The sequence below is a fragment of the Cervus canadensis genome, chromosome 29, assembly GCF_019320065.1.
Source record: "Cervus canadensis isolate Bull #8, Minnesota chromosome 29, ASM1932006v1, whole genome shotgun sequence".
Classification (NCBI taxonomy): Eukaryota; Metazoa; Chordata; class Mammalia; order Artiodactyla; family Cervidae; genus Cervus; species Cervus canadensis.
The window spans coordinates 25,345,953-25,369,139 of NC_057414.1; the positions used below are offsets into that span (position 1 = coordinate 25,345,953).

The 23,187-nt window shown below is 38.4% G+C and overlaps 1 non-coding gene across 1 annotated transcript; it reads right to left on the reverse strand.

Moving 5' to 3' along the window:
• Window positions 1-5,946: 5,946 nt before the first annotated feature.
• On the reverse strand, window positions 5,947-6,051 carry LOC122431563. The gene has a single exon (XR_006266578.1). It is a non-coding gene; the product is annotated as a U6 spliceosomal RNA (small nuclear RNA).
• Between the last annotated feature and the right edge of the window lie 17,136 nt (window positions 6,052-23,187).

Below are 23,187 nucleotides of genomic sequence, written 5' to 3' on the forward strand. Positions count from 1 at the left end.
GCTTTTTAATATGCAGTCTAGGTTGGGCAAAACTTTTCTTCCAAGGAGTAGTGTCTTTTAATTTCATGGCTGTGGTTACCATCTGCAGTGACTGTGGAGCCAAAAAAAAAAATAAAGGCTCTCACTATTTCCAGTGTTTCTCCAATATTTGATGGGACTTGATGTCATGATCTTAGTTTTCTGAATGTAGAGGTTTGTTGTTTTTTTTTTTTCAATTGAAGGATACTTACTTTGCAGAATTTTGTTGTTTTCTGTCAAACCTTAACATGAATCAGTTATAGGTATACATAGATCCACTCCCTTTTGAAACTCCCTCCCATCTCTCTACTCATCCCAGCCCTCTAGGTTGATTCAGAGATCCCGTTTGAGATACCTGAGCCATACAGCAAATTACCATTGGCTATCTATTTTACATAGTAATGTAAGTTTCCATGTTACTCTTTCCATATATCTCACCCGCCCCTCCCCTCGCTCCATGTCCAAAATTCTATTCTCTATGTCTGTTTTTCCATTGCTGCCCTGTAAATAAATTCTTCAGTATCATTTTTCTAGAATCCGTATATATGTTAGAATACAATATTTACATTTCTCTTTCTGATTTACTTCACTCTGTATAATAGGCTCTAGATTCATCCACCTCATTAGAACTGACTCAAATGTGTTACTTTTATGACTGAGTAATATTCCAGTGTATGTATATACCATTCTTCTTCACCCATTCATCAGTCTATGGACATCTAGGTTACTTCTGCATTCTAGCTATTGTAAATAGTGCTGCAATGAACAATAGGATACATGAGTCTTTTTCAATTTTGGTTTCTTTGCGGTATATGCCAAGGAGTGGGATTGCTGGGTCATATGGTGGTTTTATTCCTAGTTTTTAAACGAATCTCCATACCATCTTCCATATTGGCTGTATCAATTTACATTCCCACCAACAGTGCAAGAGTGCTCCCTTTTCTCCACACCCTGTCCAGTACTTACTGTTTGTAGACATTTTGATGATGACCATTCAGACTAGTGTGAACTGATATCTCATTGTAGTTTTGATTTGCATTTCACTAATAATGAGCAATGTTGAGAATCTTTTCATGTGTTTTTTAGTCATCTGTATGCCTTATTTGGAGAAATGTCTGTTTAGGTCTTTATCCCACTTTTTGATTGGGTTGTTTGTTTTTCTGGTATTGAGTTGTATGAGCTACTTGTATATTTTGGAAAATTAATCCTTTGTCAGTTGTTTCATTTGCTATTATTTTCTCCCACTTTGAAGGTTGTCTTTTCACCTTGCTTATACTTTCTTTTGGTATGCAAAAGCTTTTAAGTTTAATCAAGTCCCACTTGTTTACTTCTTTTTGTTTGTTTGTTTCTTGTCGAGGTCCATATCTTTAATCATGTTCTTTAAATTTTTTTTAATTTATTTATATTAGTTGGAGGTTAATTACTTTACAATATTGTAGTGGTTTTTGCCATACATTGTTTTTATTTATGTTACTCTAGGAGGTGTGTCATAGAGGATTTTCATTTGATTTATGTCATCAAGTGTTCTGCCTATGTTTTCCTCTAAAAGTTTTATCCTTTCTGGTCATACATTTCTGTCTGTAATCCATTTTGAGTTTATCTTTGTGTATGGTGTTCGGAATTTTTCCAATTTCATTCTTTTACATGTAGCTGTCCAGTTTTGCCAGCACTATTTATTGAAGAGGTTATCTTTGCCCCATTTTATATTCTTGCCTCCTGTGTCAAAAATAAGATACCCATAGATGCACAGGTTTATTTCTGGGCTTTCTATCTTGCTCCATTGGTCTATATTTCTATTTTTTGTGCCAGTACCAGACTGTCTTGATGACTGTGGTTTTCTCATATAATCTGAAGTCAGGAAGGTTTATTCCTCCAGCTCCATTCTCCTTTCTCAAGACTGCTTTGGCTATTTGAGGTTTTTGTGCCTCCATATGAATTGTGAATTTTTTTTTGTTCTAGTTCTGTGAAAATGCCATTGGTAATTTGATAAGAATTGCACTGAATTTGTAGATTGCCTTTGGCAGTAGAGTCATTTTCACAATATTGATTCTTCCTACCCAGGATCATGGAATATCTCTCCATTCGTTTATGTCATCTTTGACTTCTTTCATCAGTGTCTTATAATTTTCTGTGTACAGTTCTTTTGTTCCCTTAGGTAAGTTTATTCCTAGATATTTTACTCTTTTTGTTGCAATGGTGTATGGGATTGATTCCTTAATTTCTCTTTCTGATTTTTCATTGTTAGTATACAGAAATGCGGGTGATTTCTGTGTGTTGATTTTGTACCCTGCAACTTTGTTAAATTCACTGATTAGCTCTAGTAATTTCCTGATACTATCTTTAGGGTTTTCTATGCACAGTATCATGTCATCTGCAAACAGTGAGAGCTTTACTTCTCTTCTGATCTTCATTCCTTTTATTTATTTTTTTTCTCTGATTGCTGTAGCTAAGACTTCCAAAACTGTGTTGAATAATAGTGGTGGACGTGGGCACCCTTGTCTTCTTCTTGATCTTAGGTGGAATGCTTTCAGTTTTTCACCATTGAGAATAATTTTTTCTGCAGGCTTATGATATATGGCCTTTACTATGTTTACTAGGTTCTTTTCACACCATTTTTGAAGTTTTAATTATAAATGGGTGCTGAATTTTGTCAAAGGCTTTTTATTCATATATTGAGATTATCATATGGTTTTTATCTTTAAATTTGTGAATATGGTATATCATGTTGATTGATTTTTGTATATTGAAGAATGCTTGCATTCCTGGAATAAATCCAACTTGATCATGAGGTATGAGCTTTTTAATGTGCTGCTGAATTCTGTTTGATAAAATTTTGTTGAAGATTTTTGCATCTATGTTCGTCAGTGATATTGGCCTGTAGTTTTCTTTTTTGGAGTTGTCTTTGTCTGGTTTTGGTATCAGGGTGATGGTGGCTTTGTAAAATGAGTTTGGAAGTGTTCCTCCCTCTGCAATTTTTTGAAATTGTTTCCGAAGGATAGTCATTAGCTGTTCTCTAAATGTTTGATAGAACTCTCCTGTGAAGCCATCTGGTCCTAGGCTTTGTTTTCTGGGAGATTTTGATCACAGCTTCAATTTCAGTGCTTGTAATTGGGTTCTTCATAATTTATATTTCTTCCTGTGTCAGTCTTGAAAGACTAAACTTTTCTAAGAATCTGTCCATTTCTTCCAGGCTATCCATTTTTTTTGCCATATAGTTGCTCATAATAGCCTCTTATAATTCTATTTCTGCATTGCCTGTTGTAGCCTCTCGTTTTTCATTTCTAATTTTTATGATTTGATTCTTCTCTCTTCTTTATGAGTCTGGCTAAGGGTTTGTCAATTTTATCTTCTAAAAGAACCAGCATTAGTATTATTAATCTTTATTATTGCTTCTTTTATTTCTTTTTCAATTTTTTTTCTGATCTGATCTTTATGATTACTTTCCATCTACTAATATTGGGGGTTCTTTGTTCTTCTTTTTCCAGTTATTTTAGGTGTAAAGTTAGCTTGTCTATTTGATGTTTTTCTTGTTTTTCGAGGTATGATTGCATTGCTATAAACTTCCTTCTTAGATCTGCTTTTGCTGCATCCCATAGGTTTTGAGTTTTCATGTTTCATTGTCATGTATTTCTAGAAACTTTTTTATTTCCCCTTTGATTTCTGCAGTAACCTGTCGATTATTTAGAAATGTATTATTTAATCTCCATGTGTTTATGCTTTTTACAATATTTTTCTTGTAATTAATATCTAGTCTCATAGCATTGTGCTCAGAGAAGATGGTTGATACAATTTCAATTTTCTTAAATTTAACAAGGTTTGATTTGTGACCCATGATGTGGTCTATCCTGGAGAATGTTCCATGTGCACGTGAGAAGAAGGTATATTCTTCTGCATTTGGATGGATGTCCTGAAAATATCAATGAGGTCCTTCTCATCTAATGTATCATTTAAGACTTGTGTCTCCTTATTAATTTTCTGTTTTGATGATCTGTCCATCGGTGTGAGTGGGGTGTTAACGTCTCCTACAATTATTGTGTTACTGTCAATTTCTCCGTTTATGTCTGTTAGTGTTTGTCTTATGTATTGAGGTGCTCCTGTTGGGTGCATAGATATTTACAATTCCTATGTCTTCCTCTTGGTTTGATCCCTTGATCATTATGAATTGTCCTTTTTTACCTCTTGGAATATTCTGTATTTTAAGGTTTGTTTTGTTTGATATGATTACTGCTACTCCAGCTTTCTATTTGCATGGAATAAATTTTTCTATCTTCTCACTTTTAGTCTACATTTGTCTTTAGGTCTGAAGTGGGTTTCTTGTAGACCCCATATATATGGGTCTTGTTTTTGTATCCATTCAACCAGTATGTGTCTCTTGGTTGGAGCATTTAAGCCAATTACATTTAAAGTAATTATTGATGTATATGTTCCTATTGCCATTTCCTTAATTGTTTGGGGTTGATTTTGTAGATCTTTTACTTTTCTTGTATTTCTTGACTATTATAAGTCCCTTTAGCATTTGTTGTGAAGTTGGTTTGGTGGTACTGAATTCTTTTAACTTTTGTCTGAAAAGCTTTTTATTTCTCCATCAATTTTGAATGAGATCCTTTCCAGGTGCAGTAATCTTGGTTGTAGATTTTTTCCTTCAGTACTTTAAATATATCCTGCCATTCCCTTCTGGCCTGCAGAGTTTCTGCTAAAAGATCAGCTGTTAAACCTATGGGGTTTACCTTTTATGTTAATTGCTTCCTTTCCCTTACTCTTTATAATATTCTTTCTTCCTGTTTAGTCTTTTTAATTTGAATAGTATGTGTCTTGGCATGTTTCTCCTTGGGTTTATCATGTATGGGACCCTTTGTGCCTCTTGGACTTGACTGACTATTTTCTTTTCCATGTTGGGGAAATTTTCAACTATAGTCTCTTCAAAAATTTTCTTATACCCTTTCTTCATCTCTTCTTCTTCTGGGACCCCTATGATTTGACTGTTGGTGCATTTGATATTGTCACAGAGATCTCTGAGGTTACCCTCAGTTCTTTTCATTCTTTTTACTTTATTCTACTCTTCAGAAATTATTTCCACCATTTTGTCTTCCAGCTCACTGATTCATTCTTCTGCTTCAGATACTCTGCTATTGATTCCTTCTAGAGTATTTTTATTTTCAGTAATTGTGTTGTCTGTGTATGTTTATTCTTTAATTGTTCTAGGCCTTTGTTAATTGATTCTTGCATTCTCTCCATTTTGTTTTTGAGGTTTTTGATCATCTTTACTATCATTGTTCTGAGTTATTTTTCAGGTAGTTTGCCAGTTCCTCTTCATTTATTTGCATTGCTGTTTCTGGTTTGTTCCTTCATTTGTGTAGTATTTCTCAGCCTTTTCTTTCTTTCTTTCTTTTTTATCTTATTGTGTTCGATGTCTCTTTTTATCAGGCTTCAAGGTTGAATTCTGTCTTTCTTTTGGTTTCTGCCCTCCTAAGGTTGGTCCAGTGGTTCATGTAAGCTTCATATAGGGTGAGACTTCTGCTGAGCTGTTTTTTTTTCCCCCCCTCTGATGGGCAAAGCTGAGTGAGGTGTTAATCCTGTCTGCTGATGACTGTGTTTGTGTTTTTGTTTTGTTTTTGTGTTTAGATGAGACATCCTGCATAGGGTGCTACTGGTGGTTGGGTGATAATGGGTCTTATATTCAAGTGATTTCCTTTGTGTGAGTTCTCACTACTTGATGTTCCCTAGGGTTATTTCTCTGATACTCTAGGGTCGTGGAGTCATTGCTCCCACTCCAGAGGCTCAGGGCTTGATCTCTGGTAAGGAATGAAGATTCCACTAGTGGTTTGCTATGGCATTAAATGAGATTAGAACAAATAACCAAAAATGAGAAACCAACAATTAATGCCAGACAAGTAGGAGTTACAAACTCAGGCAAATAATAATTTAAAAAAACATATGGAAAGCTTCAAGACTTTGCATGTCATCCTTGCATGCTGCCCATACTATCTTCTCTGTAAGCTTCCAATTTTAGTATATGTGCTGCAAAGCGAGCACTGAATATTGAGTTTTAAGCCAGCTTTTAAACTCTCCTTTTTCACTTTCATCAACAGACTCTTTAGTTCATCTTCACTTTCTGCCTTAACGGTGGTGTCATCTGTGTATCTGAGGCTATTGATATTTCTCCCAGCAGTCTTGATTCCAGCTGTGCTTCATCCAGCCCAGCATTTCGCATAATGCACTCTGCATAGAAGTTAAATAAGCAGAGTGACAATATACAATGTTAACATACTCTTTTCCTGATTTGGAACCAGTCTGTTGTTCCATGTCCAGTTCTAACAGTTGCTTCTTGACCTGCATACAGATTTCTCAGGAGGCAGGTCAGGTGGTCTGGTATTCCCATTTCTTGAAGAATTTTCCACAGTTTGTCATTATCCACACAGCAAGGGATTTAGTATAGTCAATGAAACAGAAGTAGATATTTTTCTGGTACTCTCTTGCCTTTTCAATGATCCTACAGATGTTGGCAATTTGATCTCTGGTTCCTCTGCCTTTTCTAAATCCAGTTTGAACATCTAGAAGTTCGTAGTTCATGTACTGTTAAAGCCTGGCTTGGAGAATTTTGAGCATTACTTTGCTAACCTGTGAGATGAGTGCAATTGCACGATAGTTTGCACATTGTTTGGCATTGCCTTTCTTGGGATTGTAATGAAAACTGACCTTTTCCAGTCCTGTGGCCACTGCTAAGTTTTCCAAATTTGCTGGCATATTGAGTGCAGCACTTTCACAGCATCAATTTTTAGGATTTGAAATAGCTCAACTGGAATTACATCACCTCCACTAGCTTTGTTTGCCATGATGCTTCCTAAGGCTCACTGGACTTCCCATTCCAGGATGTCAGGCTCTAGGTGAGTGATCATATCATCATGGTTATCTGGGTCATGAAGATCTTTTTTGTATAGGTCTTCTGTGTTTTCTTGCCACCTCTTCTTATTATCTTCTGTTTCTGTTAGGTCCATACTGTTTCTGTCCCTTATTGTGCCCATCTTTGCATGAAATGTTCCCTTGGTATCTCGAATTATCTTGAAGAGATCGCTGGTCTTTCCCATTCTATTGTTTTCCTCTGTTTCTTTGCACTGGTCATGAGGAAAACTTTCTTATCTCTCCTTGATACTCTTTGGAACTATGCATTCAGATGGTTATATCTTTCATTTTCTCCTTTGCCTTTAGCTTCTCTTCTTTTCTCAGCTATATGAAAGGCCTCCCCAGGCAACCATTTTGCCATTTTGTATTTCTTTTTCTTAGAGATGTTATTGATCACTGCCTCTTTTTCAATGTCATGAACCTCTATCCAGCATTCTTCAGGCACTCTGTGTATCAGATCTAATCCCTTGAAATGATTTGTCACTTCCACTGTATAATTGTAAGGGATTTGATTTAGGTCATACCTGAATGGTCTAGTGGTTTTCCCTACTTTCTTCAATTTAAGTCTGAATTTGACAATAAGGAGTTCATGATCTGAGCCACAGTCACCTCCTGGTCTTGCTTTTGCTGACTGTATAGGGTTTATCCATCATTGGTGGCAAAGAATACAATCAGTGTGATTTTGGTATTGACCATCTGGTGATGTCCATGTGTAGAGTCTTCTCTTATGTTGTTGGAAGAAGGTATTTGTTGTGACCAGTGCATTCTTTTGGCAAATCTCTGTTAGCTTTGGCTCCAAGGCCAAATTTTCCTGTTAATCCAGGCATCTCTTGACTTCCTACTTTTGCATTCTAGTCACCTATAATGAAAAGGACATCTTTTTTGGGTGTTAGTTCTAGAAAGTCTTGTGGGTCTTCATAGAACATTCAGCTTCAGCTTCTTCAGCATTCCTGATTGGGGCATAGACTTGGAATACTGTGATATTGAATGGTTTGCCCTGGAAATGAACAGAGATCATTGCATCATTTTTGAGATTGTACCAAGTACTACATTTCAGACTCTTTATGACTATGAGGGCTATTCCATTTCTTCTAAGGGATTCTTGTCCACAGTAGTAGATATAATAGTCATCTCAGTTAAATTTGCCCATTCCAGTCCATTTTAGTTCACTGATTCCTAAAATGTTGATGTTCACTCTTGCCATCTCCTGTTTGACTACTGCCAAGTTACCTTGATGCATGGACCTAACATTCCAGGTTCCTATGCAATAATGTTCTTTACAGCATTGGACTTTACTTTCATCTACAGTTACACCCACAACTGGGTGTTGCTTTGGCTTTGGCTTTGGCTCCATCTCTTCATTCTTTCTGGAGTTATTTCTCCACTCTTCTCCAGTAGAATATTGAGCACCTACCAACCTGGGGATTTTATCTTCAAAAGTCATATTTTTGCATTTTCATACTGTTCATGGGGTTCTCAAGGCAAGAATACTGAAGCCGTTTGCCTTTCCCTTCTGCCATGGACCACATTTTGTCAGAACTCTCCGCCATTTTTCTCAAAGGCTAAAACAATTCCCATTCTCACAGAGAATAAATGAAACCTTTATGTCTTCTCCAACATTTCTAAAATACATTCCTCTATTATTCAACTTGAGAATCTTTTCATTAATGTCTAAATTGTTTGAATTTGCCTCTCTGTGACTTACAGTTATGTCCTCCCACCATTTTCCATGAGGTCAATTCTCATTTGTTGCTCAGTTACAAAATACAGTGGATATTAATCTTATACCTGTTACTTGCTGTTTAACTCAATTTTTTCCTAATCTACTATACTCCATTGATTTATTTAGGGTATATTTTGACAAAACAACATTATATTTAACTCAATAAAATGTGACTACATTTATATTTACTTTATATATATACATAAAATTAGGCTCAGATGGTAAAGAATCTGAGATGCCTGCAATGTGGGAGACCCAGGTTCGATCCCTGGGTCGGACGGTAAAGAATCTGCAGATGCCTACAATGTGGGAGACCCAGGTTTGATCCCTGGGTCAGGAAGATCCCCTAGAGAAAGAAATGGCTACTCACTCCAGTATTCTTCCCTGGAGAATTCCTTGGACTGAGGAGACTGGCAGGCTACAGTTCATGGAGTCAGACACGAATGAATGACTAACACAACATTTACACAACAACAACTTGTATATCACATCTATGACACCACCTCCTTGATTTGAGAACCATAATCTGTTACCATTACTAGTGCTACTACAAACATCTCCTAAGTAGACCTCTCATTTATTTATTGCCTTCTACAGTTTATTCCTCCCAAAGCAACTGGAATCATGCTTAAAAATCTTAAATCAGCTTATTTTTAATTTTCTGGACTCCATTTCACTCAGAGAAAAAGTCTAATTTTCACAGTAACCCGTAAGATTCAAGGTGATCTTCCTCTTGTTACATCCCTGTCCTCATCTCCTTTAACTCTCTCTTTTACTCCATCATTCAGTACAGTAGCCCTTGTTATTTCTCAAACACGTTAGAAGCATCACCTTAGGGGGTTCTCACTGGCCATTAATCCCACTGAAATTATTTTTGCAAATATCAACTTTAAACATCACTTTCTCAGTGAAACAGGATTTATGTCTAATTTATCTTTGTATTTATTGCCTGGAAAATTCCATGGGCGGAGGAGACTGGTAGGCTACAGTCCATGGGGGTTGCAAAGAGTTGGACACGACTGAGCAACTTCACTTTATCTTTGTATCACTGATCTTTAACACATTTTGTGACATAAGGATTGTGGTATATTTGGATAAGTTTTCCTTCCTGCATGTCACCTAAGCAGGGGTTAGGGGTTAAATTGCAAGGTTAATTTGACTGGCTTTAAAATATTCTGAAGTGAGTGAAAATATTATAGTCAAATAATTCCTTAAATAGCCTTTAATAATTCCTTTTTAAAGACAAATTTTTGTAGCAACCTTTAATAATACTTAATTAATTATTTAATTAATAATTCCTGTAGTAATTCCTTTTTAAATTAATGACATATTTTTCTTTTGAAATTAGAGGAACATATATGGTCATTTTTGTTGGTCAGTTGCTCAGTCATATCCAACTCTTTGCATCCCCATGGACTGCAGCATATCAGGCTTCCCTGCCCTTCACTATATCCTGGAGCTTGCTCAAACTCATGTTCATTGAGTGGATGATATCATCCAACAATCTCATCCTCTTTGCCCCCTCTCCACCTTCCCTCAATCTTTCCCAGCATCAGGGTTTTTCCCAATGAGTTGGCTCTTCACTTCAGATGGCCAAAGTATTGGAACTTCAGGTTCAGGATCAGTCCTTCCAAGGAATATTCAGGGTTGATTTCCTTTAGGATTGACAGGTTTGATCTTGCTGTCCAAGGGCTTTGGTCATAAAACACATAATCAAATGTCAGGAGCAATGCTGATTATATAAGATGAATTTTAGAATTCATTCCTGTGTAAGATGTTATTCAATTTTGGTGCATTATCAAAAAATTGTCTTTGATCAGTCTCCTACATGGTCATCTTAATGTCTGTCAAATACAGCATATTGCAATATGTTACCAGGGACTCAGTGGGTTAAAAAAAAAAATTGCTGTTGTTGGGGTTTACCCAAACAAATTAATGTCTGAAGCAATAACTATTTCTTCTGGTTAGATTCAGCAAATACTTCTGACTGAGTCCAGGAGCTGGAGCAAGAAACATCTATCTGAATATGTTTGAAAAGATTAAAAGTGGGCTCCACACCGTGCAGTAATAGACAGTGGTCTCATCAAATAGAAGACTTGAAGACATTGTGTGTGTGTGTGTATGAGTGTGTGTGTGTGTGTGTGTGTGTGTGTGTGTAATCACTGTAAATGAAAGTAGAGGATGAAATTCAATACAGTGCAGTTTCAGGAATTAAATGGATAAAGAACTCAAAATTCCTTTTACTTCTAATTTCCATCAACCCTTAATCACAGTGACCCTCATCACGCTCATTCCAAACCTGATCCTGAGTAATGATATCAGCTCTCTCAGAGAACATTTACATTGAACAAATTTGAGATGTAACCAGGGAACTTGCATTCTGCTCTTTAACTTGGAGAACCATTTTCTGTTAAGCTTACAAACATGAAGTTTTCACATTGGCTAAGACAACGGTCTGTCTGTTTACAGTGGCACAGGGGAGTCCCACGGCTCACCCAATTGATTCTCAGCTGTGGTAACTTCAATAGAACCATTCTGAGAGGGTAACAGGCTCTCCAAGTGGAGGAAATAGGCTGCAAGTGTCAGACATTTATTATCCTTCTCTTAAGAGGCAGGAGGAAACAAACTACAAGTGTTAGATTTTTTCCCCCTTCTCTATACACATTTTAAAAGAGATATCTTTAAAAATTCTGTGTTGCCATGACAACATCTGGTTCCACCTGAACTTAACTTTTCTCAAACCTTGAGTTAACCAATGTGTTTTTCTTATGGAAATATTTATTTTAATCTATGTTAATGAACTATGTATTTACCCTAGACTCTGTCTTCAAATTGGTTCACCTGACTCAAAACCTACTTGACAAACCAGTATGTTTTACTCAGGCAAATGTTCTCTTAAGCTATGTTAGTGAGACTGTATTTGCTTGGAAACCTGCCTTTCTTCAAGATTCTTGTCAATCATTTTATGGCCCAGAATAACTCACCTTGTGCCAATGGTATCTCAAAATGCATGTTGTGGATGAAGGGCCTGGTGCTAGTCTCTGAGTTTTGAGATGTTTCCTTTCTCCAATTAGTAGACTGCTAGTAGCTATATAATATCTGGCTAAAGACTAGTGGAGGTGGGGGGCACTCTTTCCGCCCCCTTCTGATGTCTATGCCAAAAGCTTTCTCTATATCTTTTATACTTTAATAAAACTTTATTCAACAAAAGCTCTTAGCCATCTAGCCTCATCACTAGCCCTGGATTGAATTCTTCTCCTCCGGAGGCAAAGAATCCAGGTATCTTTCATAGCTCAGCAGCAACTTTTCAATTCCTTCCCTCAAAAGGTGTCAGTGTCATTCACATAGCTCAAAAAAGCAAAAATGACTAAGAAAAACTAACCTATGCATGTAAAATACTCTGACTTGATTTCCCTCCTTTTGAAGAAAATCCAAATGATAGACAGGCTTATTGTAAAATAAAAAGTACTTAAACTGATTAACTATCAGCAAACTTGCCTCTCTTAAATTTAAATTGCCACACTTAATTATTACAAACTGTATTTTTAAATATATTAATTTTTTCAAATAAGTAAAATATAAAATTAATTGTCAAGACAGTTTACCTTCTCTGAAAATGAACACATTTACCTGAATTTTTAAGCTCATGAGATTAAACATTAGTGACCACACTAACCCACCATTTGCTGTTGTTATTGCTCAGTTGCTAAGTTGTGCCAACTGTTTTGCAACCACACAGACTGTAACCCGCCAGGCTCCTCTGTCCATGACATTCTTCAGGCAAGAATACTGGCGTGGGTTGCTATTTCCTCCTTCAAGGGATCTTCTCAACCCAGGGATTGAGCTCGAGTCTCTTACATTGTCAGGTGGTTTCTTTATACTGAGCCACCAGGGAAGTCCTACCCTTGGGAAACCTCAAATATTTATAAAATACATAACAGAGTGAGTGGATGGAGATCTGAAACGTTTCCAAATGACTTGACATACGAACTTGCTTAGACACACCTTTGTTATTATAGGGGAAACAAGCTGGAAACAGAACATAAAAAATAAAAAAATAAAAAAAAGGAAACTCCAACCAAGATCAACTATTTTAAATAAATATAACTGTTTCAGTGAAAAAGAAGCATGTTGATATTAGTGGTCAGGAGATGGGAGATGAGTGGTCATTTTAACCATAAGACAGAGATTTAGCCATGCCAAACAACTAAAAAAAATTTTTTTTAATTAATTAATTTATTTTTTCAGTGGGTTTTGTCATACATTGACATGAATCAGCCATAGATTTACACGTATTCCCCATCCCGATCCCCCCTCCCCCCTCCCTCTCCACCCGATTCCTCTGGGTCTTCCCAGTGCACCAGGCCTGAGCACTTGTCTCATGCATCCCACCTGGGCTGGTGATCTCTTTCACCATAGACAATATACATGCTGTTCTTTTGAAACATCCCACCCTCACCTTCTCCCACAGAGTTCAAAAGTCTGTTCCGTACTTCTGTGTCTCTTTTTCTGTTTTGCATATAGGGTTATCGTTACCATCTTTCTAAATTCCATATATATGTGTTAGTATGCTATAATGTTCTTTATCTTTCTGGCTTACTTCACTCTGTATAAGGGGCTCCAGTTTCATCCATCTCATTAGGACTGATTCAAATGAATTCTTTTTAACGGCTGAGTAATTTTCCATGGTGTATATGTACCACAGTCTTCGCTTCTCCATTCGTCTGCTGATGGGCATCTATGGTTGCTTCCAATGTCCTGGCTAATTATAAACAGTGCTGCCGATGAATTGGGGTGCACGTGTCTCTTTCAGATTCTGGTTTCCTCAGTGTGTATGCCCAGAAGTGGTATTGCTGGGTCATATGGCAGTTCTATTTCCAGTTTTTTAAGAAATCTCCACACTGTTCTCCATAGTGGCTGTACTAGTTTGCATTCCCACCACCAGTGTAAGAGGGTTCCCTTTTCTCCACACCCTCTCCAGCATTTATTGCTTGTAGACTTTTGGATAGCAGCCATCCTGACTGGCGTGTAATGGTACCTCATTGTGGTTTTTGATTTGCATTTCTCTGATAATGAGTGATGTTGAGCATCTTTTCATGTGTTTGTTAGCCATCTGTATGTCTTCTTTGGAGAAATGTCTGTTTAGTTCTTTGGCCCATTTTTTGATTGGGTCATTTATTTTTCTGGAATTGAGCTGCAGGAGTTGCTTGTATATTTTTGAGATTAATCCTTTGTCTGTTGCTTCATTTGCTATTATTTTCTCCAATCTGAGGGCTGTCTTTTCACCTTACTTATAGTTTCCTTTGCAGTGCAAAAGCTTTTAAGTTTCATTAGGTCCCATTTGTTTAGTTTTGCTTTTATTTCCAATATTCTGGGAGGTGGGTCATAGAGGATCTTGCTGTGATTTATGTCGGAGAGTGTTTTGCCTATGTTCTCCTCTAGGAGTTTTATAGTTTCTGGTCTTACATTTAGATCTTTAATCCATTTTGAGTTTATTTTTGTGTATGGTGTTAGAAAGTGTTCTAGTTTCATTCTTTTACAAGTGGTTGACCAGTTTTCCCAGCACCACTTGTTAAAGAGGTTGTCTTTTTTCCATTGTATATCCTTGCCTCCTTTGTCAAAGATAAGGTGTCCATAGGTTCGTGGATTTATCTCTGGGCTTTCTATTCTGTTCCATTGATCTATATTTCTGTCTTTGTGCCAGTACCATACTGTCTTGATGACTGTGGCTTTGTAGTAGAGTCTAAGTCCGGCAGGTTGATTCCTCCAGTTCCATTCTTCTTTCCTCAAGATTAATTTTGGCTATTTCGAGGTTTTTTTGTATTTCCATAAAATTGTGAAATTCTTTGGTCTAGTTCTGTGAAAAATACCGTTGGTAGCTTGATAGGGATTGCATTGAATCTATAGACTGCTTTGGGTAGAATAGCCATTTTGACAATATTGATTCTTCCAATCCATGAGCATGGTATGTTTCTCCATCTGTTTGTGTCCTCTTTGATTTCTTTCATCAGTGTTTTATAGTTTTCTATGTATAGGTCTTTTGTTTCTTTAGGTAGATATTCTCCTAAGTATTTTATTCTTTTTGTTGCAATGGTGAATGGTATTGTTTCCTTAATTTCTCTTTCTGTTTTTTCATTGTTAGTATATAGGAATGCAAGGGATTTCTGTGTGTTAATTTTATATCCTGCAACTTTACTATATTCATTGATTAGCTCTAGTAATTTTCTGGTAGAGTCTTTAGGGTCTTCTATATAGAGGATCATGTCATCTGCAAACAGTGAGAGTTTCACTTCTTCTTTTCCTATCTGGATTCCTTTTACTTCTTTTTCTGCTCTGATTGCTGTGGCCAAAACTTCCAACACTATGTGGAATAGTAGTGGTGAGAGTGGGCACCCTTGTCTTGTTCCTGATTTCAGGGGAAATGCTTTCAATTTTTCACCATTGAGGGTGATGCTTGCTGTGGGTTTGTCATATATAGCTTTTATTATGTTGAGGTATGTTCCTTCTATTCCTGCTTTTTGGAGAGTTTTAATCATAAATGAGTGTTGAATTTTGTCAAAGGCTTTCTCTGCATCTATTGAGATAATCATATGGTTTTTATCTTTCAATTTGTTAATGTGATGTATTACATTGATTGATTTGCAGATATTAAAGAATCCTTGCATTCCTGAGATAAAGCCCACTTGGTCACGATGTATGATTTTTTTAATATGTTGTTGGATTCTGTTTGCTAGAATTTTGTTAAGGATTTTTGCATCTATGTTCATCAGTGATATTGGCCTTGTAGTTTTCTTTTTTTGTGGCATCTTTTGTCTGGTTCGGAATTTTAGGGTGATGGTTGGCCTCATAGAATGAGTTGGAAGCCTTACCTTCATCTGCAAATTGTCTGGAAGAGTTTGAGTAAGATAGGTGTTAGCTCCTCTCTAAATTTTGTAGAATTCAGCTGTGAAGCCATTCTGCGTCCTGAGGCTTTGTTTTGCTGGAAGATATTTTGAGACAGTTTCGCATTTCCTTGCTTGTGATGGGTCTGTTTAAGATCTTCTTTATTTCTCCTGGTTCCAGTTTGGAAAGTTATACTTTTCTTAAGAATTTTCCATATTCATCCAATTGTTCCATGTTATTGGCATAGAGCTGTGGTAGTAGTCTCTTATTGTCCTTTGTATTTCAGATGTTGTCTGTTGTGATCTCTCCATTTTCATTTCTAATTTTGTTAATTTGGTTCTTCTCCCTTTGTTTCTTAATGAGTCTTGCTAATGGTTTGTCAATTTTGTTTATTTTTCAAAAAACCAGCTTTTAGCTTTGTTGATTTTTGCTATGGTCTCTTTAGTTTCTTTTGCATTTATTTCTGCCCTGATTTTTAAGATTTCTTTCCTTCTGCTAACTCTGGGGTTCTTCATTTCTTCCTTCTCTAATTGCTTTAGGTGTAGAGTTAGGTTATTTATTTGGTTTTTTTCTTTTTTTTTGATGTAAGCCTGTAATGCTATGAACCTTCCCCTTAGCACTGCTTTTACAGTGTCCCATAGGTTTTGGGTTGTTGTGTTTTCATTTTCATTCATTTCTATGCATATTTTGATTTCTTTTTTGATTTCTTCTATGATTTGTTGGTTATTCAGAAGTGTGTTATTTAGCCTCCATATGTTTGAATTTTTAACAATTTTTTTCCTGTAATTGAGATCTAATCTTACTGCACTGTGGTCAGAAAAGATGACTGGAATGATTTCAGTTTTTTTGAATTTTCCAAGACCAGATTTATTGCCCAGGATGTGATCTATTCTGGAGAAGGTTCCGTGTGCACTTGAGAAAAAGGTGAAGTTGATTGTTTTGGGGTGAAATGTCCTATAGATATCAATTAGGTCTAGCTGGTCCATTGTGTCATTTAAGGTTTGTGTTTCCTTGTTAATTTTCTGTTTAGTTGATCTATCCATAGTTGTGAGTGGGGTAGTAAAGTCTCCCACTATTATTGTGTTACTATTAATTTCCTCTTTCATACTCGTTAGCGTTTGCCGTACATATTGCGGTGCTCCTATGTTGGGTGCATATATATTTATAATTGATATATCTTCTTCTTTGATTGATCCTTTGATCATTATGTAGTGTCCTTCTTTGTCTCTTTTCACATCCTTTATTTGAAAGTCTATTTTATCTGATATGAGTATTGCGACTCCTGCTTTCCTTTTGGTCTCCGTTTGCATGAAAATATTTTTTTCCAGCCCTTCACTTTTTAAGTTGTATGTGTCTCTTGTTTTGAGGTGGGTCTCTTGTAGACAGCATATATAGAGGGTCTTTTTTGCTATCCATTCACCAATCCTTTGTCTTTTGGGTTGGGCATTCAACCCATTACATAGAGTGGTAATTTATTGATAGGGTTTGTGGTTCCCGTTGCCATTTTACTTTGTTGTTTTGGGTTCACGTTTATACAACCTTTCTGGTATTCCTGTCTAGAGAAGATCCTAGCATTGTTGAAGAGCTGGTTTGGTGGTGCTGAATTCTCTCAGCTTTGCTTATCTGTAAAGCTTTTGAATTCTCCTTTCATATCTGAATGAGATCCTTGGCTGGATACAGTAATCTAGGTTGTAGGTATTCTCTTTCATACTTCAGTACACCTGCCATTCCCTTCTGGCCTGGAGGGTTTCTATTGATAGATCAGCTGTTATCCTTATGGGAATCCCTTTGTGTGTTATTTGTTGTTTTTCCCTTGCTGCTATTAATATTTGTTCTTTGTGTTTGATCTTTGTTAATTTGATTAATATGTGTCTTGGGGTGTTTCGCCTTGTGTTTATCCTGTTTGGGACTCTCTGGGTTTCTTGGATTTGGGTGGCTATTTCCTTCCCCATTTTAGGGAAGTTTTCAGCTATTATCTCCTCGAGTATTTTCTCATGGCCTTTCTTTTTGTCTTCTTCTTCTGGAACTCCTATGATTCGAATGTTGGGGCGTTCACAGTGTCCCATAGGTCCCTGAGGTTGTCCTCATTTCTTTTGATCCTTTTTTCTTTTTTCTTCTCTGCTTCATTTATTTCCACATTTATCTCTACCTCACTTATCCTATTCTATCTGCCTCCCGTTATTCTACTCTGTTCCCTCCAAAGGTTTTGATCTCATTCATTGGCATTATTCATTTTTAATTGACTTCTTTTTTATTCTTCTAGGTCTTATTAACAGTGCTTGAATCTTTTCATCTTTGTTTCAGGCTATTTATCTGGTAACGTCCATTTGTTTCAAGATTTTTTGGATCAGTTTTTTATTATCATTATTCTAAATTCTTTTTCAGGTAGATTCCCTATCTCCTCCTCTTTTGTTTGACTTGGTGGGCATTTTTCATGTTCCTTTACCTGTTGGGTATTTCTTTGCCTTTTCATCTTGTTTAGATTGCTGTATCTGGAGTGGGCTTTCTGTATTCTGGAGGTCTGTGGTTCCTTTTTATTGTGGAGGATTAACCCAGTGGGTGGGGTTAGACAATTGGCTTGTCAAGATTTCCTGGTTAGGGGAGCTTGCGTCAGTGTACTGGTGTGTGGAACTTGATTTCTTCTCTTTGGAGAGCAATGGAGTGCCCAGTAATGAGTTTTGAGATGGGTCTATGTGTTAGGTGTGTCCTTGGGCAGCCTGTATGTTGATGTTCAGGGCTATGTTCCTGCGTTGCTGGAGAATTTGCGTGGTATGTCTTGCTCTAAAACTTTTTGGCTCTTGGGTGGTGGTTGGTTTCAGTGTAGGTATGGAGGCTTTTGGACGGTCACTTATTACTTAAAGTTCCATGTAGTCAGGAGTTTTCTGGTGTTCTCAGGTTTTGGGCTTAAGTCTCCTGCCTCTGGATTTCAGTTTTATTCTTCCTGTAGTCTCAGGACTTCTCCAACTATACAGCCCTGATAAGAAAACTTCTAGGTTAATGGCTAAAAGATTCTCCCCCGTTAGGGACACCCGGAGAGGTTCACAGAGTTACATGAAGAAGAGGAGAGGGAGGAGGGAGATAGAGATGAACAGGAGGAGAAAAAGGGGGACTCAAGAGGAGAGAGACAGATCTACGCAGCTGTTTGTTCCCAGAGTGTTCTCCGTAGCCCAGTCACCTACAAGGATTCACAGAATTGGATTGGGAAGAGAAGGGGGAAGGAGGAAATAGAGGTGTTCTGAGGTAGAAAACAGAGAGTCAAGATTGGGAGAGAATAATCTTCGGTTTAAAAATAGGGCTTCTCTTCTTTTTTTTTTTGTAAGGTTATAGTGTATTGAAAATGAAAATTAAGGAGTAGTAGAGGAGTACTAGAGGACTTTAAAAGAAATAAGAGAAAAAGAAAAATAGAAAATAGAAGAGAAAAAGGAAAGGAAAAAAAGAAAAAAAAGAAAGAAAAAGAAAAAAAAAAAAGAAAAAAAATTTTAAAAAAAAAGAGAAAAAAGTAAAATTATATCTAGGAGTTTCTCTGGAGCTGTTGCGGTCAGTGTGGGTTCGGCTCAGTTTCAGATAGCTCCTCGTTCCAGCTTACAGATCTCGATATCTACAGGCCCCTCCGGTGTAGTCAGTGTTTCCTAGAGGGATTTTAATCTGTTGCACCAGTCCCTTCTGAAGCGGTTCCCTTTGTTTATTTGGCTTCTGTTTGCCGGTCTCTTCAGAGCCTCATTTCCGCCCTGACACAGGCGGGCGGAGGTGGACTCTTATTCAGGTAGCTAGTTCCGTCGCTCTGCGGGGCAGGGAGGGGCTTGCGCTGCCGGGAGTGGCTGGCGCTATGGGGACGGGCTGGCGCCGCGGGGATGGGCTGGGGCTGCCGGGAAGGGCTGACGCTGCTTTCTCCGTCTGTGCTGCTCAGGCTCCCGGCTGTTCTATATGGAGCGCGCCCCGCGCTGCGCGAGGTTCCAGCCCTCGGGTGTTCCACAAAAGCGCGGAGCAAAAAGCTGCGCCTGCTCTCTGTGCCTTCCCCGTCAGAGCGGTCCAGGCAGCCAGGGGCTTGGTGGGCGCACTCTACCCAGGTGTGGCGCGCCCCCTCCCTTCCGCGGACCCAGACTCAGTTTCCGCTGGCGCCAGTCGGGCGCACGCGCCTTCCGCCCTCCGCGTCCCCAGCCCCAGTCCCCGCCCCCGCCGGTCGGGTGCCTGCGCCCTGTGTCTCGCCGCGACCTTCCCCTCCCGCTGCCTCCTGCCTCCGGCGGGGCTGGGCCGGTCCGCAGCCTGCGAGCTCCTCTCTGGACCCTCTCGGTCTCTTTGTTCTGCGAACGGCCGGCAGTGTGTTCGGGCCGGTTAATTTACTCTCTCTCTTTTGGTCTCCCACAGTTCAAGTTGGCAACTCACAGAAGTTCCCTCCGATTGTCCTCAGGGCACTCGGGCCCGGACCCTACCCCAAGCAATGCCGCCTAAGAGCTCCCGGGACGGATCTCCGTCCTTAGCTCTTTTGTCTCACTTTTTATCTTTTATATTTTGTCCTACCTCCTTTCGAAGACAATGGGCTGCTTTTCTGGGCGCCTGATGACCTCAGCTAGCCATCCGAAGTTGTTTTGCGAAGTTTGCTCTGCGTTCAGTTATTCTTTTGATGAATTTGTGGGAGAGAAAGTGGTCTCCCCGTCCTACTCCTCCGCCATCTTGGCTCCTCCCCCATGATAAAGTTTTATAATCAACAACTAACCAAATTTTCAAAAGATGTAGTTAGTTTTATTACTGGGAAGAAGAAGCAACTAAAAAAGCAGATGGGTACAGACAATTCTAAACAGTAGTAAGGTTCATGAGAAAAAAAAACCATATTGAATATCCCACAGTCTAGTTACACAGAGTCAGGTCAGAAAGAGAAAAACAAATATCATACATTAATGCATATATATGAAATCTAGAAAAACGGTACTGATGAACCTATCTGCAAGGCAAAAACAGACACACAGACATAGAGAACACACAGGTGGACACAGTGGGGGGAGGAAAGAGCAAGAGGAATTGAGAGTAGCCCTGAAACAAATACATTACCATACGTAAAACAGACAGTGGGAAGTTGCTGCGCGATACAGGGGGCTCAGCAATGTGCTCTGTGACAACCGAGAGGGATGGGATGGGATGGGGCAGGGGGGTGAGTAGGAGGTTTGAGAGGGAGAGGACATACGTATGCTTATGCCTGCTTCATGTTTTTGTATGGCAGAAGCTGACACAACATTATAAAGCAATACTCCACTTAAAAAGACAAAAAAAATCCCAGTCTTTGTTAAAATGATACTACACAGAGAAACTATGTATTAAGATCAAAACATAACAGTTTTGCAATTTTTTAACTCAAAGCCAGACGTTTTACTTTTCATAATGTGACTTTAAAAAATCCTACAACTTATCAAGTCATTGAAAAATTATGCTGGACTGCTTCGCTATTATGCCATAAAAATACCTAGCTAATATTTAAAATATGCATGTTGATAATGAAAAAAATTTGATTTTTTAAAAAATCCACAAGTGGATAGGAATCTGCTGCCAATGCAGGGGACATGGGTTTGATCCCTGGTCCAGGAAGATTCCACGTGCCCAAAGGCAACAAAGCCCACAAGCTTCAACTACTGACCCTGTGTCCCACAACAAGAGAAGCTACTGCAGTGAGAAGCCTGCGCACCACAACGAAGAATAGCTCCCGCGCACCACAACTAGAGAAAGCCTGTGCACAGCAACGAAGACCCAACGCAACCAAAAATATACAAATAATTTTAAAACACACACACACACACACACACACACAATCCTACAAACAACTTTGAGAGAAAACAGAAAAATGTCAATGTGGACTTATATTAAATGACATTAATTTAGTTGATGTGATAATAGTAATATAATTAAGAAATTATCCTTCTTTTTAGGTGGTGGTGTTGATATAAACCAAGGGATTCACAGATGGCTCAGGGCTAAAGAACCTGCCTGACAATTCAGAAGATGCTAGTTCAATCCTTGGGTCAGGAAGATCCCCTGGAGTAAGAAATGGCAACTCAGTCCAGTATTGTTGTCTGGAAAATTTCATGGACAGAGGCGCCTAGCAGGCTACAGTCCACAGGGTCACAAATAGTTAGATACGACGGAGCAGTAGCAGCAGCAGATGTAAACCAAAGTTTTCACAGGTGAAGTGTTATGATGTCTGCAACTTACTTCCCAATAGTTGAGTTAAAAAACACACAGATACAAATATACTTTACAGCAAACTGTTAACAACAGGTGAACCAAGGTGATGGATATATGAATAGATATTTTCTATTTCAACTTTTTATATATTTTTATTTTTATTAACAAACTATTAGGAAAAATACATGATAATGATGCTTGTGACCTATCAGTGGACTGAGTTAGTTTTCCAATAATTCTTCAAACTGTTCCTTACTTCTAACCTCTGACACACGAGATAAGGCGAGCTCAATTTAAACATATGTATACAGTTTGGCCAAGCTACATAGCATATTAAAAAGCAGAGACATTACCTTGCCAACAAAGGTCCATCTGGTCAAGGCTATGGTTTTTCCAGTGGTCATGTATGGATGTGAGAGTTGGACTGTGAAGAAAGCTGAGCACCGAAAAATTGATGCTTTTGAACTATGGTGTTGGAGAAGACTCTTGAGAGTCCCTTGGACTGCAAGGAGATCCAACCAGTCCATCCTAAAGGAGATCAGTCCTGGGTGTTCCTTGGAAGGACTGATGCTGAGGCTGAAACTCCAATACTTTGGCCACCTCATGCGAAGAGTTGACTCGTTGGAAAAGACCCTGATGCCGGGAGGGATTGGGGGCAGGAGGAGAAGGGGGCGACAGAGGATGAGATGGCTGGATGGCATCACCGACTCGATGGGCATGAGTTTGAATAAACTCCAGGAGTTTGTGATGGACAGGGAGGCCTGGCGTGCTGCGATTCATGGGGTCGCAGAGAGTCGGACACGACTGAACTGAACTGAACTGAACTGAACTGAACTGACCTGACTGATACAGTTTGGGGATCCTGGGAGCCTCTCACTCACCCCTGCTACTCAAAACAATACAAACCCTGTAAAAAACGAGCTTTCATTTTGTCTCAACTTATAAAAGCATACTGTTTAATAAGCTAATGAGCATAATACTTCTGAGTCTACCTGATTTCAGACTGTACGTTTCCCATTCTGCGAGTCATTAATGGTATCACCAGGAGCTTGGAATCAAGCTTAAAAATTGTAGTACTTTGTAAATGAAAACACACATGAAGAACTCTCTGGCCAATAGCAAATAGAGAGCTGTTTTCCTTCAGGGGGGAAAAAAAAGGCAAAAGAAAACAAGTAATCTCAAACAAAAGGAGAAAAACTGATCTTCCAACAGAAGCTGAAAAGCCCCATACCAAGAACTGTTAGGATAAAAAGGAAAACATCAGGGCCCATCAATAAGAAATGGAAAAAAAAGGGTTCTAGGCACCAAGGAACAAGATGAAAGAGGCAGGAGAGGAATGCCACCTGAACTTCCAAGTATCACAAAAGCTTGCTGTAAGCTAAACACTGAAAAATCCTATTTGGAGGACAATTCTGACAATAGGAAAACGTGCGTTCAGAAACCACTCCATGCAACCTCCCCGTTACCACAAGGAACTGAGGCCCGGGCTGCAG